Below are 25842 nucleotides of genomic sequence, written 5' to 3' on the forward strand. Positions count from 1 at the left end.
ACCCATGTGTATCAGTGTACCAGTTGGCGTTGTTGTGAGAGGCTGTGTTTGGCTTCAGTGAATTTTTTTTGTAGACTCTTCCAATGCATTTGCCCATTTCCTGCCGGTTGATTTAGGAGCACACCTGCCCACACCGTGCTCAGTGTTCAGCAGTTTCTGACCAGAAATGGCATGAAGCTCGTGCTCCACCCTCTCTTGTTGCCTGATCTCATCCCAAGAAACATATTTTTTGTTTTTGTTTCCTGGATGAAAAAGTCCTCAAAGGGAAATGTTTTGCTGATGTGGAACAGGTGAGACAAAATATGGCAGAAACATTAAAAAGCATTAACATTGATGAGTTAAGAAACTGTTCTGAGCAGTGTAAAAAATAGCTTGATATATGTATTGAATCAAATGTAGAATACTTTGTAGGTGACTGAAGTTTAAACATCTAAGAATAAATACACATTTGTTAAATACATGAATTCTGTTTTGGGGGGCCCCTCCTCATGTTACTACTATTTCTGCTGTTACTAGTAAATAGTTTCATTAGTACTAAACCACCACTACCAATCCCAAAGCAAGACCCATCACTTGCCTTGGGAGCAAGTTGAATAGTAAGACCCAAGTGTTGGGGGTTAGAGGAGTCCCAGGAAGCTATGGGTTTTGCAGCCAAGGAGAAAATGTAACCCCAAGTTTCAAACACAGAGGGAAGGGGAGCTTTGCTGCTGCTCAGCTGAGAGTGTGGGTAAATTGGGTTTAAGTTATTCAGGGAAGAAGAAAAGAAGAAAAAGTTGATTCTATAGGAAAATGAGTGGAAAGATGAAAGTAACCAGAATGATAAAATATTAAAAAAAATCAATGTATAAATTTATATTGCCAGTTTACAAACAGAATCTGTGTGTCAAACCATTTTATGTTACAACTGTGGCCCTCCCTTTGAGATGAAGATGTCATTGCCAGTTCTTGAGGGGTCAGCACACCTTGGATTTAAATTAAATCTATAAATCTCTTTCTTCAACCCAGATTAATCAGTTTTTAAACTAGCTTTTCTGTCATGCAGTTTTAAAAATAGCACAAAGATATTAGGAATGACAATAATATGTAATTATGTGCTATCTTAATTTGATTGAAGAGAGCCAGTGGAGAAAGTAATGAGTCTTCCATCAACGCAGAGGGTAGTTAAGACACGGTGGAGCTGGGTGTGTGCCTGTGATCTCAGAATTCCAATACATCATTCACTCACTTATCAAACATGGGGTGAGCACTGGGAAACACAGCTCAGAAGGAGTCTCACAACCCCTGCCTGTAGAGAGTTTACAGTCTGATGAGAAATGAAACACATAAAAACAATTACAATATGATATAGGAAATAGAGGCTCAAATAACAGGCTATGGGAACACAGAAAAAATGCCTAGCTGGCATTGTGTGGTCACTGAAGACTTCCAGAGGAAGAATGCAGGCTGAATCACCTGAACAGGAGTTTTCAGGGTAGATTTAGAGGTTGAAGGTTGGAGGGGTTGATGGGGAAGGGTTTTTTAGGGTATAAAGCTGTGTGTAGAGAGCACCATACCTTCAGAGACAGAGCAGTTCAGTGTGGCTGGAGGACAGGCTACTTATGGCAAAATGGAAGACATAGCTAGACAGGGGCTAGATAACAAGTAGACTGCCTCAAAGCCAGTTTGGATTTATCCTATAGGTGGGGAAGCTCTTTGACCAGATGGTGTTTCAGAAACATACCTAGTATTGATGTGGAGACTAGCTTGGAGAGTGTTGACCCTAAAGACAAGGACTCAGATTAGGAGGCTATTTCATGGTGTAGGTGGGGAGTCACAGACATTGAACTGAGGCAGCAGTTGTGGGAATGGAGAGGAGGGGAGGGAGAGGGTTTGGGATGCGTGTGGCTGGTGATGGTAGCTGATGGGAACAGGAAAGGGAATCTCAGGTTATGTCCTGGATTCTCTTAGGCATTAGATAGATGGGAATTCCAATCACCAATGTAGAGGATCCAAGGCAGGTAGGAGTGGGAGGCCTTCTTTGAAATATGCTCTTCTCTGAATAAAGATCAGTAAGAGAATTTTGGGTAAAATTCTTGCCCTGTGCTTCACAACTTGTCATCTCCCAGACTTGGTGCTGTTTTCCTCACTGGGAATGTCCCCTGCCCGCCTACCCCATCCTGGCCCCCATGTCATGATTCTGCAAGTTCAAAGCTCTGTCTTCTTCTAGGTCTAACACAAATTCTAATGTTTTCAGAAAGCCTTCTCAGATTCCCTACCAGCCAAAAGTAAATTTATATTGCTAGATTACAAACAGATTTGTTCAGTGGTTGATTCATATAGTTCTTTTCTTCTGAGAAGTTGTAGAGGATCATATTAAGAATGTGGGTTCTGAAGCCACACTGTGTGGGGTTAACTTAGCCTCAACCACACCTGAGTTGTGTGATCTGACCACTCTCTGCTTCCATTGTCTCATCTGTAAAGAGAAGCTAATACCAGCACCTACCTTGCAAACTTATTTGAGTATTAAATGAGTTCACTCAGATAAAGCAATCTGAATAGTGCCAGGCATATAGTAAGTGCTCAATAAATGTTGGCTATTTCTGTCATCTTTCTTCTGGTACTAAACCCTTTCTATACTGTATTGCAGTATACTTACATAAATGTCCCTGATGAGATAGATCTCCTTGAGGGTAGGAATCATCTTTGAATTCCTTTCAGCACCAATCATAATGCCTTACATAACAAATATTTATTTTTTTATTGATCTATTCTGTACTGTTGTTTCTGAATGTCAAGTTTTCTTGTTTAGGACAAACCATACATTTCAACCTGTTTTTCCCCCCTGGATATTGAAGCATTAGCCTAGTGTTTTAAAGAATTTGAGAGTTTATAATTGATGGTTAAGACATGTTATCATTCATATTTCTGGTTTCCTTGCTTCTGAATATTTGGTCAGCAATGCAACCACCAATTATCTAATTTTTCTAGTGGGAAACATATCTTCTTTATGACTTGGTTTCCAGGAATGGTAAAAATTTAGTACTATTTGTGCCTCTCCCCCCAAAATTAATATACTGTATCTCAGATCTCATAATGTTTTAGTTTTTCTACCTTTCTCACTGATATTTGGCCAATAGAGGGACTTGCTATACAATTGTCCACCCACACAATAATTGTGTGGTCTAATAATTCTAGACCATATTTTCCCAATTTAATAGTAAGTGTATGTATATCTGAGTTTGTATATGCAGCCTGTAATTTTCTTCCTTTGTAGTGTTCTTATCTGGCTTCAGTATCAGGGTAATGCTTGTCTCAAAAGGTGAGTTTGGAAGTGTTTCTTCCTTTTTAATTTTTTGGAAGGCTCGTTAGCAATTCCTCTATCAATGTTTGGTAGAGTTCACCAGAGAAGTCATCTGGTCCTGAACTTTTATTTGTTGGGAAAAATTTTCATTATTTATTCAACCTCCTTGCTTATTATTGATTTATTCAGATTTTCTATTACTTCATGATTCAGTCTTGATAAGTTGTATATTTCTAGGAATTAATTCATTTTTTTCTAAGTTGTCTAATTTGCTGGTAGATACTTTTTAATAGTAGTTTCTTATGATCCTTTGTATTTCTGTGATATCAGGCATAATATCTCCTCTTTTGTTTATAATTTTATTAATTTGAGTCAACTCTTCTTTTACTCTAACTATAGGTTTGTCAATTTTATCTCTTCAGAAAACCAACTCTTAGTTTCATTAATCTTTTCTATTATCTTTCCATTTTTATTTATTTTGCTCTAATCTTTGTGTTCTTCTGCTAACTTTGGGCTCAGTTTGTTGTTTTTTCTAGTTCCTTGAGGTGGAAAGTTAGGTCATTTATTTGAGATATTTTCTTAAAATAAATGTTTTTGTGTGTGTGTGTGTGTGTGTGTGTGTGTGTGTGTGTGTAATAAACCCTCTTAGAACTGCTTTGCAGCTTCCTGTAAGTTTTCATATGTTGTATTTCTATTTTCTGAAGATTATTTCCTTTTGATTTTTTATTTTACCTGTTTGTTGTTCAGAAGTGTGTTATTTAATTTCTACATATTTGTGAATTTTTAAAAATTTCATTCTTTTATTAATTTCTAGTTCCACACCATTGTGATCAGCAAAGATACTTGATATGATTTTAATCTTCTTAAGTTTATAAAAACATGTTATATGATCAGACATATGATTTATCCTAGAGAATGTTCCATATGTGTTTGAGAATAATGTGTATTTCTCTAATATTGGATGGAATGTTGCATAGGTGTTTGTTTGGTCCATTTGATCTAAAGTGTAGTTCAAATGTAATATTTCTTTATTGATTTTCTGTCTGGGTGATCTGGCTGTCCATTGCTGAGAGTGAGGTTCTGAAGCCCCCAATTATTAATGCATTCCTGTTTATTCTTGCCTTCAGATCTCTTAATAACTATTATTTAATATATTTAGGTGCCTCACTATTGAGTGTATTTATATTTTAAATTGTTATATTCTCTTAATAAATTGACCCTTTGTTATTACATAATGACTTTCTTTGTTTGTTATTACAGTTTTTGACTTCACGTCTGTTTTGTCCCATACAAGTAAAGCTCCCCCTGCTCTCTTTTCATTTTGTTTGTGCGGAATATTTTTTCCATCCATTGTCTTATAACCTATGAATGTCACTAAAGCTTAAGTGGGTCTCTTTTAAGCAGCATATAGTTGGGTCTTCTTCCTCTTTTTAAAAATCATTTAGCCACTCTGTGTCTTTTATTGAAAAATTTAACCATTTATGTTTAAAATAACAATTGCTAGGCAAGGATTTACTACCACCATTTTGATAATTGCTCTTTATTGCTTTGTAGTTACTTTCTTCCTTTCTTGCTGTTTTACTATGTGAATTGATGTTTTTCTTTTTTCTTAGTGGTGTTCTTTGCTTCTTTTCTCTTTATCACTTGTGTTTTGATTATATTTATTTACTTTCTGATTGGCATGAGGCTTTCATAATGTATCTTATAGTTATAACAGTCTATTTAAGCTGATAACAACTTAACTTCAATTGCATAAAAAGTTCTACATATCTACATATTCACCTTCTCCATTTTATGTTGTTGAATTTCTATCTTTTTATATTGTATATCCATTAACAAAATATTGTAGCTATAGTTATTTTATCACTTTTATCTTTTAACCTATATGCTAGAGTTCAAAGTGATCTATATATTACCATTTCAGCATTAGAGTATTTTGAGTTTGACTAAATATTTACTTTTACCAGTGAACTTTATACTTTCATATGTTTTCATGTTAGCAATTATAACTTCCTTTTATTTTAGCATGAAGAAATTTCTTAAGCATTTCTTGTGAAGTAGGCCAAGTAGTGATAAATTCCCTCAGCTTTTGTCTGTTTTGGAAATTTTTTACCTCTCCTTCATTTCTGAAGGACAACTTGGCCATGTAATGTATTCTTGGTTTACAGTTTTTTTTTTCTTTGAACACTTTATATATATTATTCCACTCTCTTCTGGTTGCAATATTTCTGCTGAGAAATCTGCTGATAGCCTTATCGGGATTCTTTTGCATGTGATGAATCTTTTTTCTCTTGTTGCTTTCAATAGTCTCTTTTTCTGAGTTTTGAGAGTTTGATTATAATGTATCTCAGTGAAGATTTTGGGGTTGAATCTGGTTAGGGAATTTTGAACTGCATGTACCTGGATGGCCTGAATGTTTCTAGCTACTTTGCTATTTTAGGTTTTCAGGTATACTTTTCTGAGTTTTTCTAGCTTCTCCTCTTCTGTTGTATAAACCACCAAAGATGTGCCAGCTGAGAACTATGGCCTTAAACCTCCATCCAGAAACCTGATTGCATGCCTAGTTATATTATCAAAAGAATTCAGAAAGCTGAATATGGTTGTAGAGGCACAGATTTTCTTCTGAGGGTCTCAGGACGACCACACAGCAGCAGGGGAAACTGAGGCTGAAGTCTATATACATCAAGCTTTGAAGAGCATGAGGACACATGGGACCAGCAGAAAAGTGTGATTCCTAAGTTGGGGAAGCTCAGTGAATTTGTTTAGCTGTGGTTAGCTCCTCTAGATTTCAGAGAGCTCCCTTTTCATGATCTCATCTTTGGCAGAAAGCAGCTTTTTTGGAGATAAATCTCTGAACAGGGTGGTGAGACAATGATCACAGGCATCCAGTGTCAGCTGTTACTCCCTGATGCTCTGTGCATTCTTCAGAGACTCTTCTTGACACTTGCTAAAGCTCCCGGATTTGCCTGTCAGCTGGAAATTATTTTCTACCCATTCTTGATAGAAATATGTGGGAAGAGAGGGTAAATAGATTTTAACCCTGGATTTATTTGTAAAATACATAAGCTTCAGTCTGATGACCTGATAGTTTTTTTTTTTCTTTTGATGGTCTATCTCTTTAGCTTGGTCCTTGATTATCTGGGTGGGGGGTGGGGGATAGCCGAGGTCACCAAATAAATGACTTCCAGGTAAATTAATTACAGTATGTCTCTGGAACTGCTATCGAAGGGATTTTTATCAGCATTCTAAGAATATGCATCAAGTCTTCATGCTTTTATTTTAAGGACATCTTGTTCTTTACAAATATATATTATTTAACACTATCAACAACTTTGTTTTCCTCTTCATTTTTTAAGGAGTTTTTAACAATAGAGGTTAGTGACTCTGATGTAGTTTTAAAAACTTTGAAATGTAGCTCATTGAGGCATATAGCTTAATTATGTTAATTGTAGTAAAATATATTGTTTAAATTTCCTCTTCTTCCTGTCCCTTTTTCCTTATTCCTTCCCCTTCCATTGCCCCTCTGTTAGCACTTAGACTCATTAGACTCAACTCCTTCCCTCCCTTCTTTTCTTCACCCAGTATTTATTTAGCAATTACTATATTCTAGGTGCTCCCTGCAGGAACTTATCTGTTAATAGGGAGAGCAAAATGTAAAAATTCCATAATGAGATACAGTATGTATTAAAATATCACCAGAGTCACAAATTGTGTTACACCTTTATGAATTGTGTTACACCTTTATAATACACCAGTATGTATTAAAATATCACCAGAGTCACAAATTGTGTTACACCTTTATGAAGGAGAGATGATTCTTGGTTGAGCAATCAAAATAAATCCATTCTGTGCTTAAGATGAGGCTGATATTGTGTAGGAAGATGGTTAGCACTGGGAACCAGGAGCCATTGTGTTAACTAGATTTGAGTGGGGAAAGGACAGAATCTGGACTGAGGCCTCAGTAGAGCAGTAGGTCCTCTCTCTTTCTACCAATTATCCCCTAACTGCAGGACCCAATGGGCAGAGCAGACACAGTTGGTTAAGGACCACACCAACAGTGGGAAGAAGACAGTTACAGAGCAGGAGTCCAGAGTAGAGATTCATGTGGGTTCAGATGAGCTCAGAAGCCAGTCATGCCTTTATATTTTTTGGCTTTCCTCCCATTTCTTTCCTTTATGTTCACTGTCAATTTTGTTTCTTTCTTGCTCTTCTTTCTGTCATCTTTTTCTCCACTCTTCTTTCTTTTTCTTTTTCCGCATGTTATTTTGCACTGTTCTCTTTTTTTTTCAGCCACCCTCTCCTCAACAAGGAAGGCCGTTCTGCTCCATGTCCTCATTGTCCCTTTGACCAGCTCTATCCTGGGTACTTTTTTTTCTTTTCCCATGGTCCCTGGAATGGGAAGGCATTTTCCTATATTAGGCAGATGTATGCCTGCAGTTTGGGGAACTCTTCTGAGCTACCTTCCTATCTGCCCCAAATCTTGCTCTAAAATTTCTGTTCACAGCTTTAGGTTCCTTCTTTACATTAGTGGCTGCTATTAGCTTTCAGGCTTAGTTAATAACTGCATTTTACAAATTGTGATAGGTTCTTGGAGTGTGCCCACTTGTTCCTATTAGCTTTCACTAGCTAAGTTGTTCTTGCTATTCTCCCCATACAATATATGAAACCAGTCGCGATACCAGCTTGATTAACTCCAAAGCAGTGGTTCTCTATTGGGTGATTTTTGTCTACTGGGGAGTATTTGGCATTATCTGGAGACCTTTTTGGTTGTTATAATTGGGTAGAGGGAGGCACACTAGTGTTTAATGGGTAGAGGTCAAAGATTCTATAAAACATCCTACAATGCACAGTACAGTCTCCACCCCATCAAAATTATTCAGCTCAATATGCCAAAAATTACTGAAATTGAGAAACCCTGATCCAAAGGTATTTATCTCGGAGCTTCTAACTAGAGTGAATATGTAGACAGGATTAATCAAAACCAAATTAAATTGCAATCAGTTAGGAAAAACAGTGGGGGCATCTTGTGATGGCAAATAGTAAATGTGCTGCCTTCATAACAACAAAATGAATTCTTTGTGCTCTACCTGCCTGCTGATTTTTATTTAAAGAAATTATATTCATTAGCTCTCCCCACCCATTCCCTAGATCCTGTGAATTTGCTATGGGAGATATTTTGAATATAAAGAAACTGAAGATAGAGAAGAAGATGATTCTCCTTAGGATTTTTTGTCCTAGGCAAAAAACACAGGGCTGTTCAGGCAGCTTAACCAGAGCTATAATAGCAGAAAATAAGGGCAGGACCAAAGCTGCTGTCACAAAGAAAGGGCTCTCCCAGCTCTCTATTTGGTATTTAAAAATAGGAGAGAAAACGGCATAGCTTGAATCTGAGCTAATGCTTGCTGCTTTGTGAATGCTCTTACAGTCATTGCCCTCGAAACAAATTGGCCCTCATCTACAAAGGTTTCTTTTTTTACTCTCACAAACTCATTTTTAATGGCTTGTGTGGCATCAGTTGTGCCCCTGAGCTGTAATGAAGCACTCTGCAAGTCACCACACGCGAGTCAGAAATGAATCTCATGGAGAGGAAAACGCTGGAACGTTAATAGGTTTTAATCCAAGGTAAGCAAACCTATTGAGCCACTACCATGTGCTTTTAAAATCTAAATGTCATAAAATTTTCAGCAGTTTTCTCTTGCCTGCAAATAAGTTTTGGTCCAGAGACAACCAAGTGGGGATGAGAAAGGAAAAATCCCAAATGCACATAGCTGCCCAGTAGCACACCTTGAGGAGTTTACAAGCACCATCCAGGCAAAACAAAGAAATAATTGATGGAGCACAAGGAACACTGGCTTCATAGGGCAGGCACCTAAAAAGCCTGTAAGTGCAGCAGACATCTTGTGATATATTTGATCCTATCTTCAATATCTTGGGTGGAGAAGGGGTGTTGAAATCTGAGCGTCTCTGTTATATGGGTTTCCCCCTTAGGTTTTTATTTAAGTGGAAAAGCAGTGTTTGTATATTGCACTTTATTGCACTGATACTAGCCAATTTACAGAGTGAGATTTAATTGCTAAACATCTGATTTTAAACTTCATTTTGCACAGTACCTCAGCAGCTTTTGATAGGTGCTTAAGTATTCAGAAAACAGCAATTTCTGAATAGTAAAGTAAAACAAATTGGTTTCTTACTGGTGAGACTTTCTGCATATATGGGAGTCTGGAGACATATTTCAAATATTCTTCCTCCAGCTGGTGGGTAACCATGAACTACAGAGATAGAGTCAGAGCTTCACCTTTAGGACCTTTGGGGGGGCCATGGCTGCTGACTCCACCTTCATCATGCTTCTTGGTGCTTGATGTATTAATTGTCGTAGTCACTTAATGGGGTGGTCCTCATTTCTCTAGTGGAATGAAAAATGTGTACCAGTCATAGCACAACAGACTCAATTAAGCTAAATTATAGAATGTTGAGGCTTTGCAAAAGAAATGTAAACACATAGCCATATTTTTAAGTTTGCATTTAGACATCTTTGCAAAGCTTGCTATGCACAAGTCATGGTTCAAAAGGCTTTGTTACTTTATTTAATTCTTTTAAAACTTTATGTAGGTACTGTTATTATACTTGTTTTAAATGAGGAAACTGAGGCACAGGGAGGTTAAGTAATTTTCCCAATGTCACACAGCTTATTAGAGGCATAAGTAGAATTTGAATCCAGAGTATCTCTGGAGTCTTTGTGTGCTCCTAACCATTCTACTTCACTGCTTCCCAGAGCAAGTATCATGAATATGTAATAGCAGAATGTAGTGATTTTAGAGCTCCTCTGTTGAATTTTTTTGTTATTAATAACTTGAAGCTACTCACAGTAAAAGTTCAATGTGTCAGAAAGGTTTTGGTCCCACTCAATTGTACTCCATGACTCCCTATGGATGTCCCCTTCTTCAGACTTAGTGGCCTTTATATAATGAATATGGTCCTACTCATATTTTATTTAAACCAAAGTTACACATAAGTCTTGGACCATGCCAGAAGTTCTGCTATCCTGAGACATAGCTGGGAGAGTCAAGATAGAGAACAAAACACAGTTCAGTGTGCCATTCCTAAGACCTACCTTATTATATATAAGATATATATAATATAATATAAACTTGGAACAGTCATCAGTAGTCCCAAAGACTGAGTCCCATCTTCTGACTTTGGAAAGTAGAAGAAACAGGAGGAGGAAGATAATAATGCAGAAGGTTGAGGATAATGCTTTTCATACTTCAATGTGCTTGTGAATACCTCAGAGATTTTGTTAAAATGCAGATTTTTTGTAGGTCTAGATGTGTCTAGAAATTTTGAGTTTCTATTAAACATCTAGGGATCCCTGATGCTACTGAGCCATGGACCATATTTTGAGGCAAGAATCTAGAATTAACCAATATATCTTTACCACTGGAAAGCTTGTTAGAGATGTGGATTCTTAGTTTCTATTCCAGGCCCACTGAGTCAGAATCTATATTTTGACAAAATCCCCAGCTGATTTATATGAACTTTGTCTGAGAAACAGTTGTCTAGTGTGTTCTCCAAACAGTGAAGATGGGTATAAATCATTAGGCATGCTTTCAAAGGAATTGTCTATGGTGGGAAGGAAGACAGAGATAATATAAAGTTCTCATTAGAAGTTCCATTCAGGTTTCTCAAATGTATCTCTTTTCTTTGTGACCATGTCAATGCCACACTCAAAACTTGTTTGCAAAAGTTTGTAAAATCTTCCATTTGATAGGAATTACTCATCTTAAGTTGTTTCTCCTTTAGGATCAAGCTGTAACTTAACACTTGAACATTTAGAATTTAGAAGAGTGATGGGCGGAGTCATTCCCACCAATGCCTCCATCTCTGGATGGCAGAGTCCTAAGTTCTCAGTCTCCTGCAGAAGGCGCCATGGTTCTGTCAGCCTGAATTGGCATGGCCACCATGTTCAGAGATGCCAGTGAGCTGGCACCCAACACCAACCCTTCTTGTCCCAGTTCTCAGGCCCCTACGGGGGCAGAGGATGCAAATCTAACCTTCACCCTCAACATGACTGGGAGCTGCCCCAGGTGACAGCTGTGCTGGGGTAGGTTTGGGAAGAGCAACCTTAGGTTGGCTGGGGCTAGGGAACAGTGGGGAATGAGAACCCATCCCAGGGAGGTGGAAAGGTGGTAGGCGATGGGGCCATGCCAAGGCTTCAGGTCCCCAAAGCATACTTCATTGTCCCATTAAATTTCACTTACAAAGCACAAATTTCAAAGGTCAAGTAATTATAAGAATTTTAAGACAGTGAATGCAGAGCATTAAACCCCAAGTACAGAACCCTTCTGTGGTTGGATGGCATCCTGTGCACCTGTACTGGTGGAATACCCATGACACAGGCCCTGACTCTCTAAATTGCCTGGTGTTTTTGTGTTTGGGGAATTTACTTAGACTTGCTTGTGTTGGGTCTATGTGAAAGTCTAAATAGTGTTGATGCTAATCAGATAGTCCAATGCAGTGGTTCTCCAAGTGGAGGCCTGGTCCAGCAGCATCAGCATCAGCATCACCTAAGAATGTGTTAAAAATGCACATTCTCAGGCCTTGCTTCAAAGCATGGGAACAGAATTTCTGGGGAGAGGGACCAGCATCCTGTGTGTTGAACAAGCCCTTCTGGTTTAACAAGTTTGATCTAATGGTTCTGATCTAATAGTTCTGAAGCTTTCTGCTGAGAAAGAATTTTTTAAAAATCAAATTTTTGTTGCAGAATTCTCAGCAGTTATTTGGAGGTGGTGGTGGAAGTGAATTGTCAGCCACATGGGTGCTCCGCACTCTTGTATGTTGTTTCCAGCACTAAGCATCAGTCCTGGTGGCTGCGAGTTGGTGGGCTCCTAATATTTGTTTGGAGGTGTACTTTGAGTTGCCGGATTTCTAATAGTCATTTGGAAGTGGCAGGAAGGCCTATGTATTGAAGTAAATCAGAGTTTGGGTAAGAGTGACAGAGAACCTTTCCCATGGTGGCTTTGTGTTTGGTTCAGCCCCAGAGATACATCAGTTGGAATCCCAGCTCTCTCTCTAAACTACTGGCAAGACCTCAAGACAAGGCATCTTTGAGCCTAGATTTCTTCAGCTATAAAATGGAGATAATAGTGATAACCATTTTCTGGCATTCTTGTGAGGTTTGAGCTAATGAGTAGAAGAACTTATTATCGTGCCTGACACATAGTTAGCACTCAACAGATGGTCAACATGTGGTAGCTATTATTCAGGGAATAAAACAATTGTGTACTGATGTAAACAATGACATAGTTACATATTCATTACTTTGATTGGTAGTGATGATTATTTGATATAAATTGAAACATCCTATTCTCATAAAGGTCTATGAATTTGTACATCCACATGTGACTCATAACCATTGTGTTGTCGGACTCTCTTTTCCTTCATAGAGAGTTTCCGGGATTCCACCTGGCCCACTGGAAGGTTAAGTTTCCTTCTTTCCTGAAGGACGAGCAGCTATGTTCTTTTCCAGCATTAGCTTACTTTTGTCCTGAGCATACATAATTGAAATTTCATAGGCTTTCTTCTTCTTAGCACCCATATTTTCTAAATCAATGATTTACAAAGTAAAAAGGATTCTCTTAGGTAAATATTTGCTAGGCAGGTCCATCTTGCCCTGCTTTCTGAGCAGGGCAAAGACTGCCTTTAAGCCTGGTGTTGAGGAGGATGGTAGTATATTGATTTGCTGCCTGCTACTTGCTTCAGCATCACATCAGTTATGGGGAGAGTGGAATTATCCCTGCTCAGATTTATGTGGGCCTTTCTTTGTGTTTGGGTCTGAAAACCAACTCCAGGCTAATTGTATCCTTCTTATTGAATAATAAATGAAGATCAAGGTCTGCTTGGCTCTGAATACAAGCCAACTTGAGCGTGAGTTAAATTTCAAGGCCAACAGGCTTTTTCTGCAAATAAACACTGATTTTAGATTAGTTCAAAACCAAACAAAAAAAAGCAACAAAAAATAACCCAAGCTCCAAATGATTCAACAGTAAAAGCTTACTCTCTTGAGGGACTTTGGGTCCCAGGTGGCCTGCATCTGGATGCCTTTAGTGTTGTAGGACTTTAATGCTAAGGGCTGAGAACAGTACACCCAGCTCTCCCTGCTATCGATTTTCCTCACACTGACTTAGTCGGGGGGAGGATGGGGGGCTCTTGGCATCTCTCTACTACTTCTAGCAGATGAGCTTTGGCCCCAGAGGGCTTTATTTAATGAAAACTTGGGGCTTAGACTGTGAAAGAGCAGCCCCAGGAACTGAAGTTGTAGACACTCCGATGGAAAAAACATGAAGACAAGAGGCATGTGCTGGGTCCGACCAGGGTATAGGATGATGATATGAAGCCTCTATTCAAGTATTTGTTTTAAATGTAAGAGGGAGCAGCAGCCCTCAAATGGCTGTTGAAAGTTAACAAAAGCTCTTGCCATTGAAAGATAAAGTGCTTACATGAAATATGTAAAAAAGTTGCACTGGGAGAGGGAACCAGAGGGTAGGGGAGCCACATAACAGAATTTTGGAGAAGACTGCCTGGTGTGTATTAGAGTCTGGTTACAGACAGTGATGGCCTTTGGGGAGAGTTAAACAGAAACATTTTTTAAAAATAAACTTTTAATTTTTGAACAATTTTTCATTTACAGAAAAATTGTGATGATAATACGGAGGTCTCCTATGCTCTGCATCCAGTTTCCCTTATTATTAACATCTTACATTACTATGGTTCATTTATTATAATTAATAAACCAATACTGAAAAATTAATATTAGGTGAAGTCCACACTTTATTCAGATTTACTTCATTTTTTTTCACTTTAACGTCCCTTTTCTGTTCTAAGATATCCTAAGACGCCTCTGGGCTGTGATTAGTTTCCCAAACTTTTCTTGTTTTTGATGACCTTGGCAATTTTGAGGATCACTGGTTAGGTGTGGCATCAAAAGCCCCTCACTTGGGGATGTGGGGTTTGTCTCATGTTTTTCTCACGATTAGACTGGCGTTATGTGCTTTGGGGAGGAAGGCCACAGAGAGGAAGTGCCATTCTCATCCCATCATTTCGAGGATATGTGCTATCCACAAGTCTTGTCACTGTTGCTATAACAGGAGCATTTTTTAAATGGAAGACATTGAAATGGAGCAAGTGTCAACTGTGGAATTAACATTTTACCCTCCAAATGTGGCATATTTCAGTGGGAAGTAAAAGGGGCACATTGATGAACCACCAATACGAATGGGCTACATTGACACTGATCTAAAAATAATTTTTAGAAGGGAAATATATGTTAATCTTGCTTCTCAAAAAAGTGGTAAAAACAAGTCAATGAGGAAAAGAAGGAAACATATTTTACTCAGTTTTGGTTGCAAACTGAAGGGGTTCCAGTTTCTCAAAGTGGCTTTTGTTGATATGGCTGCAAAAATAACTGAAACTTGTGTGTGAGCAGCTTTCAAAAGGACAAGTCTGGACCTGAGAGACTCTGCCATTCAGAAATACATCATTAAATAATGAGAGATTTAGGAGTTTCTCAGAAAAGTTCTGGTTGTTCCAGGGTATATACTGGTGTGGACACCAGCCTGCAGTGTCCATGGCATCATGGATGAGACAAGACAAATTCACACAGACTACTGAGTCCTATGGAGGAAAAGGGATGGCACAGCCACTCTCTCAAGGGGGGAGTGCCCTGACCCTTTCCTTGACTGACTTTTATTGCTTTTCTGGGCACATTACATTGAGGATGGTCCTCATTTACTATGCACAGGTTCGCTTTAGGTGGTTACCTTTTACAGAAAATAAAGGAGAGGATGTTGCTAATTACATCAAAAAGAAGGATATTTGCAAATGTAAAGGGAAAAGTGGTTGAACTGGTTATACTCATCCTTGGAAGGTTTAGCATAGATTTTAGGAAGTTACTTTAAAGATATGCAGTAAATGTTTGCTGCCTCAATTCAGAGTGAGGGAGTTTTAGCAAAAAGTAAGTCTCAGAGAGACCTAGTTACAATGCAGGCCTGATTTCCCACAGGAGAATCTATCCATGGGTGTGGGGCCTGTGTACTGGACCTCACTTTCTACTGGCCTTTTTGAGTGGGAGCTGGGCCTATGCCATGCAGAACAGTCTCCTATATTTTCCCCCTTCTTTTTAGTTAGGACCACTATAGTTCCTGCAAAGCTTGCTACTTGCTGGTCTCTCACATGACCCTGGGAAAATAATTTGCAAATATGTCAAAGTACACAGAGCATTATTATAATCAGTAAGCAATCAGCGGCTCCAAAGACCCACATGCTCAGATTAGGCCCATCAGTCATTGTCAGGCAGTAATGATCAAATAGATAACATTCAAAGAACTATGAGGGCTTATTTAGAGTCAGGGTCAGATAGCTAAAGGGCCATAAAACTTTGGGGAAACAAACTTATTTAAGGCTTGGACTCTTCTCAATAAATCAAATACTAGCAAAGCAGGTTTCACAGGATTTTATGCATTCTTTCTTAGGCCTGATCACCCCAGGGAACCTGTCCTTTCCAGCACAGGGCTGCACACACCTCTGGCATTGTTTCAGGCTTAGGTCAAGTGGGGGAAGTAAGGCAGCCAAGAGATTAGGAGACTTCTTGCAGACAAAATGAGGACTTAGGCTATGTCAAAGTCAAGAAGTGTGGGTCCATCACCCCCTTTTTCTATAGCCCCCCAAGTCCTTCCCTGAGGTCCCCCTCATGACTATGCCTGTCTTAGGTCATCCCTCCCTTGAGGAATCTTACCCATCATTGGTTAACCAGTCATGCACTGGGGGCCAGGCAGGGTGAAGTAAGGTGGGCAGAGGCAGTGCTCTTGCCAGGGAGATAAGTTTCATCTCTTCAGTGGCTTAAGGTCCCAAGGTCTCTCATTTAGCCTTAGCCATGGGGGGTTACAGCTTCTGAAACCAGCCAGGGAAGTTCCCAAGAATATACCTGCAGGAACTAGCTGGACAGTGGGTGTCTGACTCTTTGTGGCATACCTAGCCAGCAGGGTACTGATTTTCTAAAATAGAAATTATAATAAAAAATGTTTGTACTTTTGGTACATAGGTTCTTCCCCTTGTCTATGTCAAGGATTTTGTGCAGTTTGTACAAGATGAGCACTTCCAGGCCCTTGTGCCTCACAAACTGTATCTTTGGTTAATTTGATGAGGCCAGGCAACGCTTATCGTGGCTGGGACTCCAAAGTCAGCCACTTGAGTAACTGGGGTGAAATAAGCATGAAGGTCTAAAGTACATTCCTGTTGATGGCAGTGAACAACCTTTCAGGTTGTTGAAGGTCACAGATAGGCATCTTCTTTTTGGATTGGGTGGGGGAAGTATCTGAAAGGATGTATATTAGTCTGCCAGGGCTGCCATAACAAAGCTGCAGATGGGTGGTTTAAACAACAGAAATTTATTTTCTCACAGTCCTGGAGGCTAAAAGTCTGAGATCAAGGTTTCATCAGGGTTGTTTCTTCTAAGGCCTCTCTCCTTGGCTGGCAGATGGCCATCTTCTCCCTCTGTCTTCACATGGTCTTTCCTCTGTGCCTGTCTATGTTCTGATCTTTCCATAAGGAGACATGTCATATTGGATCAGGGCCCACCCTAATGACCTCATTTAGCTTTAATTACTTCTTTAAATAAAGGCCCTATTTCCAAATACAGTCACATTCTGAGGCATTGGGGTTAAGGTCTCAAAACACAAATTTTAGACAGACACAATTCAGCCTGTAAAAGGGTAGAGGGTTTGACAAAGTGCATGCATCCTACCTCTGGCCTGGGTTTCCAGAAGTCTGGGATGACTGACATTTGATGCTTTCTATGGCTGGGCTAGTTGAGGGAATTATAACAATGCAGAAAAATGTGAGAGGGAGCGCTTCACGTGGGGAAAAAACGTGCTGTGTAATATGGTTTTGTTGGCAGCCCATTTCCGGAAGTCACCTGTGGTGTTTGCACAGCTATTCTGTCATTGTCCACATCGTCAGCCTGCAGGCTGATTTCCTGGTGAATTTTCACCTAATTCCCTTTGCATCTGCCTTATGAGTGATAGTTGCATTCCTGCACTTTAAAAAATGCATGAGCCAGAATGCTGATTTATTAATTTACAGTGAGAAAGAGAATCGTCTGGTGGACTGGATACTCCAGCTCCTTGGCCAGCATGCGCTTTCCCTGCAGGCAAGTCTAAGCAGGGAGCCACATTATCATCAGAAGGCAGCTTGGGGAGCATGGAATCAGGCCAGGAGAGTCAGTCATGAGATTTGGCATTCCTGTGCTTTTTCATTTTTAGGCCAAGCAGTACTGAGCAGCACATGCTGGCTGCGTGGGGCTGCCTGCCTCCACCCTTTGCTGTTCTTTCTTACTTCCCCTGTCCCCTCTGGTGAACTCCTCATCAAGCAGGCCCCAGCACAATCATCTCCTCCTCTGAAAAGCCTTACTTTCTCCATGTGGAGGGGATTCCTTTTCTTCCTTATCCCTGCAGCACTTTATGCTAAGTGTGTATTTTGCAACCTCTGTGGTGTTTATTTATTTACTCACCTGTCTCCTCATGAGCCCTGAGAAACTTGAGTGAAGGGTTTTTTTTTATTGTGCACTGTGCATGGTAAGTGGTCAGTGTTCAGTAAATATTCGACTGATTAATAAGACTAATAATTATTGTAATTTATATTATGCTAAGGCTTTTTATTGTTTTTGCTTTGTAATTTTAAAACACTTTCCAATAAGTTCTTCATAAATCATTATCTTTACACTAATAGCTGTGAAGTGAAACAGGCAGATGAAAACATGCTTAGAGGTTAATTGATTTATCTAACCCTGAATAAATACACTTTCCACCAAGCCTATTTGTCTTTGGGACTGAATCCTGTCTCCCTTCTGCCTTCCCCATCCTTGCCCAGTGGGCAAGGATGCCCACGCTCAGGTCTCCCTCCCGCTTCCTTAGTTTGTTTCTTCTCCTTCCCTGAGGATCCCAGAGCCTTCTGAATGCATGGCGTTCTCCTGCTGAAGGGACCTTCCCAGCCCTGCCTTACCGGACAGAGTACTCCACTGCAAAACCCTTTGCTCCCCTCTTCTGAGTACCCATCCCCTCCTCGCACATCTCCCCTCTAGTGTCCTGGTTGGACTCCCTTTCCCTCAGAAATCTAGTCTAAAGAAGAAAGCAATGTGATTAAATTTAATTTACACTAAGATGTTAATAACCTCCTAGGGGTATTTGCATTTTAAGATGTTAAAAGTGAATTCCTTATAGCACAGTAGTTCTGGAAACTGGGTACATCTTACCATATTCCTCTCTCTCTCTCTCTCTCTCTCTGTATACACACACACACACACACACATATGTATATATGTATACATATATTCACACACCTTATATATACACATATTATATACACACACACTAAACACACATGTACAAGTATATATACAGAGGTATATCTGTATGTATACTTGTGTGTATGTGTTAAATTGTGTTAATTATATTTGGTAAAATTTCCTGAGCCTTTAGAAGCTATTTCTTTCTTTATTTTTAAAAGAAATTTCTATACCTTGCCATCTAGATGCTACCACGAATGAATTCTTTAGATGATCAGCAACTAGTCATTATAACATTTGGGGAGACACAGTGCTTTATGGATGAGTCATTAGTTCTGGGCCCAGAGAACAAATCTGAAGGACCTTTTCATATCTTATAATTAAATACATTCTGCAGCTTGAAGATAAACATGCTGATCTGACAGTGAGTTAAGGAGGTTTATCAGCATTTGTGCACCTGCAGTGTTACACTGAAAGACATGACTTCATTAAAACTCACTGTGCTTGTGAGAACAATGAGGCATGGCCGTAGGTGTAAAAAAGAAAGACACTACTAGATGGCAGTTTTAAGCTCATCTTTGAAGGGATGAACTCATTCTATCCGACATGTCCAGCTGTGCAAACAGCAGCACCGAGTGAGCGGCAGTTAGCTGTACTAATACACAGGATTAGAACAGAGGCTGGGCCACATATGAATGATGTGAATACTTAATGTACTTGAACGCTATGAATGCTGCACAGAGGGGGAATGAGAGCCCCAGAAGTGACAGAAGATATTTTGCTAACTGTCATGAAAGGAGATTGTATTTTCAGGGCCTTCTAGGAACATTTCTCTTGCCAGAGACTTTTTGCCTTTTGAGGCCAATGTTTCCTAGAATGAACAAACAATCGAAAACACCAATCTCTCAGAAAACTCCACAGGGAGATAACAAGGGTTGCCACAGTTACCATTGTTCTTTCATAAAATCTCAGAATGAAGAAACTGTTTGTGTGTGGGGGAGGGGTGAGTTCACCTGCAGTAACATCTCAGGCTATAGAAGGTTTAGGTGGTGGGGTGGAGGTTTGGGGGAGTGAGAGATGGGTTCGAGGAAGCATTAGCAGTGAGAGTCTAAGAGTTGAGGCAACAGGGCCCTAGGGCCTGGGTGAGAAGACCCAGTCATGAAAGGTACTAGGAAGTGGGTTGAAAGAAGCAGAATTAAGGTTCTAGATGCCCGGCAATGATACTAGGGTTTGAAGGGTCCAAGAGCAAAATAGACCTTAATATTGTGCCTACTTCATCTGCGGATGTGTTTGCTGGTGTGGAGGGATTCTTTATGTGCTCCCTACTCTTGGTGGGAGGTGTGCATAGTTGGAGATGAGCCCCTTCACTGAGCAGATGGAAAGGAGTGCAGTGGATGGAATCCAGCAAGTCCCAAACACCTGTGGACCCATCCCCCACCCTCCTAGCACTTCCATAGAAAGAAGAATGAAGCATTAAGTACCATTTCTTTTCTTATTTCCCCAAAACCTAAAATATTAGTTATCTTTGAATCTTTTTTTGAGTAGTGTAGAATAAATATAGGTTGATTTCTCTATTAGTCTGAGGAGCTGAATACCGTCCATGTTCCAGGACCTTAACTGATTGACTCTCTCAGGGAGGCTCTGAAACAATGCTCGCTTTTCCACGTTTGATTTGCACAGCAGGAAACCCTTCAATGCCGTGTACGTGAGTGATCCGAGAAGACCAGGAGCGCTTCTGAAAATTGCACTGCATCCTATAATTTCACTTTTCCTTATTTTAGTCCTGTTTTACAAAACTTACATCATCTCTTTGTCCTTTTTGGCAGAATGTGCGGCAAGAGTTGAAACAGTCCGTTTTTACAGAAAGTGTGCTTAGATAAAACGTGAGTGTTAGGTAGAGTCAGAGATGAGATAAAAGACACAAATTCCATGTTGCAAATGATCCCAGTGGTCTTTTTAGAAATATGGGTAAATTCTCCTGAGTAACATCATGTATGCATAGTTGATATCTCTAGATAAACTATAAACTCCTTTAAGAATGTTATTTGCTTCTTTTACAACCCGTATCGACCTGACACAATACTCAGCGTGGCCTGTAAATGTGAAACACACAGAACCAGCACAATACCTAAACGCGCTCATGAATTTCTCTAAATCACACCACGCTTTGTCACCTCCCTTGGCGATACAGTTAGGCTTATCCATTTCACACATCACAGGTCACACAGCTCTGGCTTTATTGGCGTGCTGGTCAATAAGTTACTGAAGTTTATCTTTACTTAATGAGTCATCAGCAAGGGAGACCATAGACACAAGTGTTCAATTTCCAGAAATCTCTTGCCCAATCTATCTCTCTTCCTTCTGTCTTCCTAATTATTGATTTAACTTATGAGCCCCTCCTCCCAATTCTTCAGCCAGCTCCCTTGAGAGTTCAGCCTTTTAAGAATGTTCTCATTACAGTCAATAATTCACCATGGCATATTATAGAGTGCCCTGAATATCTATAAAGCTGTTCTTTCATGTTTACATCCTGGGGTGCTCAAATAATTAATTTGACTAGCTATAGAGAACAATACCTTCCATTGTGAGTGCTATTAATGCAGTATCCGCAGAGGCACGAGTGTAGACATGGCTGGGAGACAAGCCCTGCAGAAGAGTTTCTCAAGAGGATTTTAATGTTGGAGTCAGGTAGTTCTGTTCTTGGACTTGTTTGGAAACATCAAGTGTAATTGTGATTTGGAATTAGCCAAATTGACCCAAATACTTTCTTTCAGTGTTTCTTCTTTCTTATGAGAATTAAGAGTAAAAGAACTCTTGAAATAGTTTAGTAGGTGACATTAAAAATGCTTGTAGAGTGGTGGTGGTGGGGAGAACGAAGACAACTGTACTTGAACAACAATAAAAAAATATGGGGAAAATGCTTGCTTGAAATAGAGCATTTATCCAAAGGTACAATCCTGAGACCCAGAAGAAATCCCAGTGTTCTGTCTATCACAGTGACTCAGAACTGATCCAGTTTTAAAGTAGGTATTTGTTTGAAAATTCAAGGTTTTTAATTAATTTACTGAAGACTATTCATATCCCAATTTGGCTGCCTAAAAAAGATAAATAACAAAATGTTAATGCACATTAACATTTTAACTATTGCTAAGTGAAAATCCAGACTTCAATTTAATTTGTAGCAAATCAGTAATAATTCAGATTTAATTTAGACAAATACAAGAGTATCTTTGAAACTTATGTGGTATAATTAAGAGTCAGGTCTCCCATTAAGAGTCAGGGCTCCCAGATTCAAATTCCAGTTCTGCCAATAACCATTGTAACTAAGGGGGCTGTGAGTAAGTCACTTGAGTTAAACTAGCCTTAGTTTCCTCAGGCCTATAAAGCAGAGATTAGTTCTTTCCTGTGTTAGTATTCTATATTTCCATTTATAATCATCAACTTAGACCTCCAATGAGTGAATCACTCAATTGGAATAGAAAAATTCAATAATCATCATTTTTTAAAGTAAATCCTTCAAGCAGGAGATATTTATGGAACCAACAGATAAATGAATGATTGTCAAAATATGTATATTCTCTTGTGTAAGACAATTCCCAGGCTAAAATTTTTGCTGTATTAGAAACCGGCTTAGGAAACCCAAGCCAGAATGTAGATCTATTCATTTCTAGGTTACAGAGTGAAAACTTCTATTGGACAGCTGGGAGAAACTATTTTTTATATTTTCTCTTTTTTTAAGATTTCATTTATTTATTTTTAGAGAGGGAAGGGAGAGAGAAAGGAGAGAGAGAGAGAGAGAGAGAGAGAGAGAGAGAGAGAGAGAGAGAGAGACATCAATGTGCAGTTGCTGGAGGCCATGGCCTACAACCTAGGCATGTGCCCTGACTGGGAATTGAACCTGCGATGCCTGGTTCACAGCCCGTGCTCAATCCACTGTGCTATGCCAGCCAGGGCTTATTTTTTATATTTTCTAGCTTCATTGAGATCTATTTGACATGTGACATTGCATGAATTTATGGTGTATAAACTGTTGATTTGATGTACTTATATATTGCAAAATGATTATCACCATAGCATTAGCGAATACTCCATCACCTCATATAATTACAATTTCTTTTTTTGTGGTGAGAACATTTAAGATCTACTTTCTTAGCAGCTTTCAAGTATGTAATACAATGTTATTAACTATAATCACCATGCTGTACATGAGATTCCCCAGAACTTATTCATCTTATAAGTGAAAGTTTGTAGCCTTTGAGCAGCATCTCCCCATTTCCCCCACCTCAGCCCCTGGTAACCACTTTTTTACTCTCATTAGCTGACTTTTTTAGATTTCACATACAATTGATATTATACAGTATTTGTCTTTCTCCATCTGATTTATTTCACTTAACATAATGCCCTCAGGTTTCATCCATGTTGTCACAAATTACAGGAATGACCGGGTTTCCTTCTTTCTCATGGCTGAAAAATATTTCATCATATATATTCAATATATATATCCACCTTGATCCATTCATCCATTGATGGGCAGGTGGGTTTTTAATACTTTGGCTAGTGTGAAACATTTTGCCATGAACACTGAAAATGCAGATCTTTTAGAGATCTTGTTTCCATTTCCTTTGGAAATATACTTAGAAGGGTTGATGGATCAGATGATAGTTCTATTCTCAGAGAACTTATATGTACAACCCATGGACATGAACTAAGGGGAGGGAACAGAGGGTTGGGAGGTACAGGGTGGAGGGGGAATGGAGCGGGGATAGAGGGGGAAAATTGGGGAAAAAAGCAGAAAAAAATGACGACAGTTCTATTTTTAATTTTTTGAGAGGAATCTCAGTAGTGGTTGTGCCAATTTACATTCTCACCAACAGTTCACAAGAGTTTGTAGGAGCAGTTCTTAAGTCAAAAGAACAGAGCCGGAGTCACAGTAGTCACAGGCTTTAGTGACACATGGCAGTAGGGCAGGCAGTAAGCCAGTGGACAAAAAATGTTCTCCCAGAAACCAGAGGCCCCAAAGTACCCTACACCTAACCAGCCCAGGACACCTCCACCAGGTGCCTCAAGCCACACCCATTTGCTCCATCCTTGGGTGCCATCTTGATTGAAAGCAAATGTCTAAAAAAACTGAAAAATCTGAGGCTGAGCTTCTTTTTCTGGAGAAACTAAGCACTACTTCAACCAAATTGAACATCTACTTATTTTTCTTTTTTATTACCCACAGGTGGCAAAGACAAAATAAAAGGCGTTGCATTTCTAAATTTTGTGCACATCCAAGCACATGAAATTTTTGTCCCTGGTATACACAGTTGCCTACTATATCACAAGAGATAATAACTGTATTTTGTAGACTAAAACAGTCCTCCAAATTTAACATTCGAATCTAAAGAGAAGAAATACAGTATTTGTCATAGACTTTATCAGATTTGTCACTAAAAGTCCTTTTTCTCCAGGCACATCAAACTGGGGACCATTCCTAAGAACCCAACTGGTACAACTTTTTGGAGTTAATAAAATTCTGTTCCCACTGGTTTCCAAAGCTGTTTTGTGTGCAATTCCCCACTGAGTCTTTGATGAATTTCTACTCCTTGGGGTCCCTGATTGTTTTGTGAGTATGCTGAGGATCCACACGTCACAGGGAGGAAGATGATTTCTTCTGATAACATTCCCCTGGCACCTGAAGAGCTTATCACAGTCCTTTATTTGGCTGTTTCTGTTATGTTGGCAAGAGTCCACAGCACAGGGAGAGTAAAGATTATGATTTACAAGGAACATTTTATTCCTTCTTGGGAAAAGTGAACATGACTCAATGTCAGGAAGGGAAATTCTTCATATAGATAAAGAGAATGTACATCCGCCTACTTCTTTTTAATAATTAAAACACATTTAATAGTCCTTCTGTATTGTTTTCTAGAAGAGCTCAATTTTAGAAAATTTGATTTCTTGAAATCTGATCTGCTTAGCCTTTTTTTTTCCTGTTTAGTATTATTTTATATTGGTTTCAGGTGGACAGCATAGTTTTTTTGTTAAGAGATGCTGTTTTCCTCCCCAGAAGACCTATGTGGTGGGTAAGGTCAAAATGGTGAGGTCTGGTTGTGTACTGGTTGGTGGGAGGATTTCTGAAGTAAATTTCTTGACTTGGGGTAAAAGCTTAACTTTCTCATTGTAGAGAGGCTGAAAGGGAGATAACAAGAAGTTACAGATATTAGAGATTGAGATCGGGTAAGGTGCCTGGATTTATTAATAGGTCTCAACTTATTGGATGGGGACCTTGTTATTAAATAGGCACAAAAGCCATATCCTGATCTGGAAGATGGCGGTATGGAAATGGGAGGGATTGGGGTAAATCCAGTGCTCTGTTTGCCTTTGTCTTGTCATTCTTCATCTGAAAACCTTAATTCTTTAATAGAACTGTAAATCTAGAGGGCAGGGAATATATTTTACTTTCTTTAAAAATTATATTTATTTATTTTTAGAGAGAGGGGAAGTGAGGGAGAGAGGAAGAGAAACATTGATGTGTGAGAGAAACATCCACTAGTTGCCTCTCACATGCCCCAACCAGGAACCTGGCTCACAACCCAGGCATGTGCCCTGACTGGGAATTGAACCAGTGACCTTTTTGCTTTGTGGACGATGTCCAACCAACTGAATCACCATGGTCAGTGCAGGGGTTTTAATTTTTAATAAACCAAACTACAAATTCTTTTATAAAGAATTTACATGATTTTGTTGTGGCTACAGAAAGGTTTTATGTTTTAAACCTTGGAACAGAAAAAGAGGACATTAGTGGAACTACTGGTATGAATAAAGCCTATAGTTGGATTAATAGTATTATACCAATGTTCTTTTCTTAGTCTTGGTAATTGTATTATGGCTATGTAGAATGTTTATAGTAAGGAAAGCTAGTTAAAGGGCATATAGAAACTCAGTAATATCTTTTCTGTGGTAAAAATATAATAACATCAACTTACTATTTAAATAATTTTTAAGAGCACAGTTCTGTGGCATTAAGGACATTCATATTATTCTGCTGCCATCACCATCATCCATCTCCAGAACCTTTTTTATCTGTTACATAAAAAGGCCTGCTGTTTTTCACATAACAGAATCTTTTCCCAGATTATTAATAATTTCTCCTAATCATGGCTTTAAATGACTGTATAATATTACAACTATGTCAGCCATTTCCCATATTTTAATTCTTTATTTAGATCATTTCCCATTT

The sequence above is a fragment of the Phyllostomus hastatus genome, unplaced genomic scaffold (assembly GCF_019186645.2).
Source record: "Phyllostomus hastatus isolate PE091 unplaced genomic scaffold, TTU_PhHast_1.1 phas_scaffold_78, whole genome shotgun sequence".
Taxonomy (NCBI): Eukaryota; Metazoa; Chordata; class Mammalia; order Chiroptera; family Phyllostomidae; genus Phyllostomus; species Phyllostomus hastatus.